The following is an 8,149-nucleotide window of genomic DNA, read 5'->3' on the forward strand; positions in this document are numbered from 1 at the left end:
AATCTATATTTTGTTTTTGCATTAAACAATTCTTGATTATGACACATTTAAAAAATGTACGAAATGTTAACCCAAATAGAACAAAATTAAAAAACGTTTTAGTTTTAATTACTAAAAATGTTCAGTGTTACTGATAAGATTTTCTTCTCAAGTACAGACATTGTAGTTCCTCTAATTCAAGTTTAGGCGCTTTTAACATCAGCTTCACAGAATATACATTTTATAAAAGTTAACTGATCGGAAATATATAGATATATATTGTAGGTGTATCAAACAGTTTGTTATTCTCTATGAGTTTCACACCGTTTTCAGGTTGTAGTCTATTGTTTGAACCAATTAAGTAAAATAGATTTAGGTAGCAGGAAAAATGTTTTTGCATACACAAAAGAGTTACAGCATGTTTTATTTTTATAAATTTTTATTTTTGGTAATTTCAGTGTTCGGATTTGCTTAGTTTTGTTCACGAGGAAAAGAAATGTGAATGTGTGAATGTGGTGCAAAAGTGTAAAAGAATGGATCATTTGCAAATACATTGGTGGACAAAATGTGCCAATATGATTTTTATTTCGTGGTTTACGTATATTTTATGTGGTTTTTCAGGGTTTAGTATAATTCACAATTATATGTTATGTAATTAATTAGAACAAATACTATCAAGAAATAAATATAAACCCATACAATAATTTCCTTCTTATTGATCAGTTGTTATTTTTAAATGTTTATTAAAAGTTAAAATTGGTTGAGTCTAAGTTTTAATTTATATATTTTTATTTTCGTTTTGTATTGATACTTTAGATATAGTTATATAATTGGCAGTTTTAAACTCACAACTTTAAGGGGTGTTGAAATATAAAGCCAAATTATATTGTACTAAATAACAAATCCACTAGTCATGCTGTTGTTGTTTATTTCAATAATAATACAGGTTATACTTTGTTTTATTTTGTATTTTTTTAAGAAAATGAGCGACAACTCTATCGAAAATTTGAACATAATGCTGTAGTTACCATATGTGATCTATGCTGTAAATATAAAGCTTTCCATGTGTTCACCTAGAAAATGGTTGATAATCCTTTCAAAATTTTGAAAGTTGGTAATCTTCTAAGACATTTAAATTTTCTTATCTTGATATTTTACTTCGACAATCACGGTCTGAGTAACTGTATTGTCTCGTGTAATAAGAATTTTTTGTTAGCCAAAGAATAAATTTTGTGCTGTTACTTTGTCGTTCTGGATATATGTTTTGTTATAACAACTTAAAACACTGTACTGATTAAAGTAATTGCAGAAAATATGATATATATATATAAGGAAAAACATTAACATAAGAGCAAATTAATGAAGGTTGTTAAATAATTGAAATGATAAACTTGTTTTCTTCTAATTTATTCAAATACAATAATGTTTAACTTAAATGAAAATACATTAATTGAAAACCCACTATTGAAATCTGCTTTCTGCTTGATGTCATCGACATTGGACCACATTTATAGCGATGCTTTTCATACCTTTGACAGTTACTTTTATAAGTTATATTTAGCTAGCAATTCACTGACAACTTCATCTAACTTTAATGGAAAACGTAACTGCAACATTTTTAAGGCTCCTTGCTTCAATACCACTTACATACTTTTTCTCTCATTATTTTCAACATCTTTGACTTCCACATTTTTTTATCACTGCAAGTATACATTTCTAACAACAAGCAGGTAGCTGTTATTTTATAGTTCTGAATCTATAATATCCAAGTAAATTAGTAATTTAAATATTGACTCCATCTCTTATGAGTTCATAATACAGTAGGCTATCGAGGATTAAAATCGCCGGTCATTTATAATATTCATAGCTCATTTCACTTATGTTTAAACCTCAAATTACTGACTCGTTTATATACCGTTCACTACCAGTGGGGTCTACATATTGCATCATACAGAGTAATTTTATGTTTTCGTCTGTTACAATACTCAGTTTCAAAAATACTGACCCAAATATTGTGTGAAAACACCCATTTTCAAGACTCCCACTGGCACAGCGGTATATTTGCGAACTTCCAATACTAGAAACCGGGTTTCGATACCCGCTAGTGGGCAGAGCACCGATAACCCACTGTGCAGCTCCGTGCTTAACTTCAAACACAAAAAAAACAACCCATTTTCGATTTAAAATACATAAATGACTCCTAGCTGTAAATAGTAGAATTACTTGCAGTATTTTTGTTTTATTATTATTATTTTTTGTGATTCGTATGTTATTATGAACTTTTTAACCAACAAAATCGTAGTTCCACAAGCAAATTTGGAGCAACAAATAGTTTAGTTCATCCATATGGTATAGATAAATAATTATAGGGTCAAATAGTTTTGGGTTTCGTTCACAATTACCAGTTAACCATATCATAAAAAATGTAAACTCTTTGTTTCTATGAATTTATTTGTTTGGTTCTCTATGCTTTGCCAACTGCAGGGAAGAAACCCAGGATTTTGGCGCTATATGCCCTCGAGCATACTGCTGAGAAACAGGGGAGGCATTTCTAGGAGAGTTGGTTAACGGGTGAGCGAAAACATAAATATGATTTATACAGTGTAGGGATGTAAACGCCATTGAATCATGGCCATTTTTTTCATACAATATTTATGAAAACAGAAACTTCAGTAAAAGAAGAATAAAAATGATAATGATAACCATTTTGTTTTAACTTACAAGATCAAACAAGCTAAGTTTTATATTTTGTTATTTTTAAGCTTTTTTATCTCTGAGTTAGCTTAATATCAATATTCACACAAGTTTTCGTTTATAGCGTGATTACTGCTATTTACCGAGTTCTACGCGATTTTAGCGTCATCTATTGAACTTTTAATGAATTTGATAAAGGAAGATTTTACCATGTTCAAATAAAACTGAGTAATCCTAATAGTATTTTACATAGAACATTTGAGAAACATAATTCCGAAAAGCGTAAAACTATCTGGTATAATATTACACTAGCTTTCTTTATTTTTGCATTTATCTGGGACGAATGAAGCCCTTTTACAATTATCATTCCTAAAGCTGCATTTCTTGATCCTTAAAGATGAACATATATTAATACATCCAAGGTAAAATACATTGGATTTTACTTATTTCCTGTATATGTGTATAATTATTTTCACTCGACGTGTAGCTGAGTGGCTTTAAAGAAGCTCTTGTTAATTTTACAGAACTAAACCTAAACAATAATTTAGTTGCAGTTAATCCATCCTATGATTTCAATGCGTGAAACTATAACAATGTGCTACGTAACTAACTGCAACTATACAATGGTGCAGTATAACAGTGCCATTTAAAAATAATGGCGTACAGGTTTCAAATGAAACCGAATTCATTTGGGACGGAACATTTACTGGCGTCGTACATGCAAGACCTTCGTTTTATGGACAGAATTTATATTTACCGTTATCTTATTAACTTCGTTAAAAAGAAATCAAATTCGATTTCACAATGTCGGAACAACGATTTTTACATCTGAACAAAGAATAGGATATTGAAATGTGATTTGGCGTGACAAATCATTATTTTTGGAAAACTAAACTCGTCTTCCTGACGGAAATAGTAATAACAAAACAGCTTTAACAAGTATTTCAATGGGAACGTTAAGCTTACAAAACGTCAGTTTAAAGTGGTACTGTAACCGAGCTGAACAATATTATAAAAATTTGATTTTTAATCACAAATTAAAACGTATGGATATTATCTCATTCAATTTGTATTTATTCTAATTATGTCAAAGTGTCTGTACATATCACATTAATAGTGGAATAAATATTTGTAGCTGTTTTTCATTAACCAGATTTAAGCGAAGGAAAACAACTTTAAAATTCAGGTTTAACTTTTGCTCAAACAGAAGTTAGTTCAAAATTTTCAATGTATTTATTTTTCTTACCATAAATTGTTTAAAAAATTACTTCCAGATTTTGTAGAGGTCAGTTGAAGTAGTTGAAAAAAAAATGAATAATATATCTTTATACAGTATTATATTCATGTACTTTTTTATACGTTTTTGTTCAGATGTTCAGTAAAAGTGACAGAAATCGTGTGTATAGAAACTGCTTACACGACATATTCAGTCAATTGTCGCATACCTCAAGCAGCTGGAGAATGAAATGAGTATTCATACTATTCCATACTATTCCATACCACTCATGTCGCCGGATGTACCACCTATGGATTTTTCTGCAACCAGATTGTTAAAATGGGTGCTGGAAAACCATCGTCTTCAAGTACTAGATGGCTTATGGAAAGTATGCAAAGAGGAATGGTGTGCTTTGAATAAAGCAGCCTTACAGTGGGAACTTCTGCAATGAAAAGTATGCTGCAGGACTATTTTCAATCGTTCTGGGACAGTTCGCTACTGAACATTTCGTTCCCGGACATTTCGCTACCGGTCAGCTCGCTACTGGTCTTTTCGTTACTGTGGTATTTCGCTACCTGTTCCAGCTACGTTTAAGTGACTCAGCTTGGCTGGAAAACTATTCGAGGAAATGACGTCATATGCGAAACGACGTCAAGGGGTTACAACCTGCTTCCACGAGTGTAGTCGTAAAATTGTTTTGTACCCTTATGATTAAGCATGCCATGTTTAGTGACGTAACAAGAAATGGAAAGAATTTAGTGGATGACCTAAACTACATATATGATAAACATAAGCAGAATGGAGATGGTTTGAAGCAATGTTGAATGTGCAAAAATCGATCATGTAAGGTCCGGGTACACACTTATACAGACGACGAAGAACACAACATCATTAAAACCGTCGATGAGCATAATCACAGTGCTACAGCTGCAAAAGTGAAGGCAAGATCGGCAATACGTAAAATCAAAGGGAAATCTGTTTCCACAAAAAATGCTCCTCAAACTATTGTATGCAAAATTTCTGTAACAAATGTCTATTCCAACATTTGGACTCTGATAAATGCTCTGAAAAGAGAAGAGGCTTTAAGTTGGAACAAATGGCTCATTGTAGCCGTGGAGACACTGTTGCTAAGAAGAAGAAGTACAGAGACACAGATCAACGCTAAAGAGGATTGTTGCAGGCTTATGACCTAGCATATAAACTCAGCTTTCTTCGTGGGATTGCTTACAGCCTGAATCATTTTTTTAAAAGTTCAGATCTTTCATCATTTTAAATAAAATGTTTTACTACATAAGAGCCTTTTTTTATTTTGAAGGAGTGTTTCTCTAATAAACCAATATTGAAGAAATATTTATTAATATTTTACTGACCGAAGTGTTTGTCTAATGAACTAATACTGACGAAATATTTTCATTTTATGATCTTAAATAAGATATGTAAGGGAGATTATGACTTAAAATTATCAGGTAGCGAAATGACCTGGTAGCAAAATACCCTAGTAATGAAATTATCAGGTAGCGAAATGTTCATTAGTGAACTGTCCAGCCACCATTGTCAAGACGTATAGTCGTCAGATTAAGCACGACCAGACGTGGCAATTTGAACTGTAACAATGGAGTGAGTCTCCAAAACCGTTTTAATATTACGTACTTAAGCCTCTGTGTAACTTAGAATTTAATTCTAAGTTTAACAGTCCTAAGTCTGTGTTTCTAGCCGTTTTCGTTGTGTGTTCTTGCTATTATTATTTTAAGTTTAGTTCTTAATGTTCGATTATCTTAGTTACCATTTAATCATGCTCAGATTTCTTTATGCTTATTTTTGTTTGTTTTCCTGTGTGCCTTTAGAGGTAGAGTCTAAGAGTATTAAAATAATTTTGTTAACCGCGAAATTGTATCTGCGCCTTCTTCTTTATTAATTCATTACAGTCAAGTTTACATGCTAAATCTTTCGAATCTTCTCTTTTGTAAGTCAACTCACCTGTGAGGTGATTATTGCAATAATTCGGGTACCACAATAAAAAGTTATAGATATATTTTCTGGTGGCAATGTGTTAAAAGAAGATATCACACACGGAAGATCACTACTGATTCGAGTAGCTGGAGCAGAGAAAACTGGCTTAAATGTGAAACAGTTGATATAAAGCAGCAAGCAAAGATATCTGGTTCCTTGAAAGCGAAAAGAACCATAATGAGTTAAAAATTAATGTGTTTGATGCATTGCTCAGCAAATCTAAGTCTGTGAATAAGATCTAGGAAGGTAGAGCTGAGTGGCTTGTTGTCGATACCACAGCATGGACCAACAGTGTTTACTTAGGTTACCACAGCATAGACCAACAGTATGTACTTAAGTTACCACAGCATGGACCAACAGTGGATACGTATGTTATCAGACTTTGCTACTTCCAGCAAATGGAAACAGATTAGTTTATTACATTCCAAGAAAGTACATTTAGAACACTTCTTGATAAAGACCAGATCTGCTGCTAAAAAAATCTGACACAGAGGTTTAGCTTTGCGGTGAACTGTACAATCCACAGGTCCAAGTCTGATAAGTTGGCTATCTATACAGATGACTTGTTTCAAATGGTATTGGTAGACCACGAGGATATCTTGATAGACAGGTTCGTTGAAGGTCTACTAATAAGCAGATGAGACGTCATATGGGAGTTAGAAACATTACACCTCTGTTTTTGAAGTGATTAGATTTGTGGTAACGTATAGGAATAGTAGAAGCCACTGAAAGTTTACCCATCAAGCTCAAAACAGACTAATTTCCCTCAATCAGTAAGGCAGCAAAAACTTCCAGTTCAGTCACGTTCAATAAATCCTAGTGGTGAAAGCTATAGAGGTACTGTGTCACCAGTTGGGACAAGAATATGTGGCTGCTAGCACATTTGAGGCAACTGACTAAAGATTGTGTAAGTAATATCCATGAAAGTTAGTGTAGGTAATTCATAGTGTGCTTTTAATAAAACTTGTTAAGGTATTTTTTGGAATAGCCATCTGGGAAGTAGCAGTTTACCCATCGTTATTAAGCTTTATCTTCTTTGATAAAATCCCTTGGATCATTAGGGATATAATCAGTGTGGAATCATCCAAACATCTACGAGTACTTGGTCTTTGTCATTTGTAGCTAAAACAAAACAGAAAGGAATGCCGAGGTTTTGCGTTGATTTCAGATAATGAGCATCGATACGTAACTGTTTCCTCACACAGACAAATGTTTTGATGATTTAAATGGGTCTTACTTGTACGGGATATTAGATATAGCTTCCAGCTACCAACAGTAGAACTCAGTGATGAAAGCAAACAAGATACTATTTTCAACATTCCTGCTGTATTTCATGAGTTTTGCATCATGCCATGTGTCTTTTTTATTGTTATTGCCAGTTTCAAATGGCTGATAGAACTAGCTTTATGTGGTCAACACTGGGAATAATGCTACAATGGATGATATTTTGGTTCAAGTTTCTAATATCCGCTGATATTTCAGTGTATAATGACAGCAGACAGGACACTGAAGTAGGAAAATGTGCTCTTATTTATACAAAAATCTTATAAACTATCATAAATACACAGAAGTAGCCAAAGATGGTAACAAAAGACTAGTTCTAGCTCCAAATTTAGGAGAAAGTCTACCGTTTCTCAGTTGTGTGTTGTATTATAGCTGATATGTGGCCAAATTTATTTGATAGTATCATTGTTGTTAAAATTAACTACAGCTAATTTACACTCTATATAAGCTGAAGAATGGGAGTGAGCTTTTCAGTTGCTGAAGCACACTCTAGTTCATATATCAGTATTAACCTATCTATAGCCAACTGTTTGCCAAGTTGTGTGATGGATGTAATAATGGTAAGAACACGAAATTGACCATATCATGCACACCCTTTTGGTTCAGCTGAGAGAACTGCACAAAACATCAAACGATTACTTTACAAGTTTATAAACTTGTGGTGTATGGGAAACTGAAAAGCTGTCAACTGTTTTTTCACTGAACTTAATTGCTGATGTTTGGGAGAAAAGTTATGAGGTCTATCAAAGTGATGTATGGTCCCAGTGAAGACATTTTACTATGTTTGCAGAGTTGTGTTGAATGACTGAGAACGATGATCAATGTGTATAATACATTTTACTATGTTTGCAGAGTTGTGTTGAATGACTGAGAACGATGATCAATATGTATAAGACATTTTACTATGTTTGCAGAGTTGTGTTGAATGACTGAGAACTATGATCAATGTGTAGTTTGCAGAGTTGT

The sequence above is a fragment of the Limulus polyphemus genome, unplaced genomic scaffold (assembly GCF_000517525.1).
Source record: "Limulus polyphemus unplaced genomic scaffold, Limulus_polyphemus-2.1.2 Scaffold616, whole genome shotgun sequence".
NCBI lineage: Eukaryota > Metazoa > Arthropoda > Merostomata > Xiphosura > Limulidae > Limulus > Limulus polyphemus.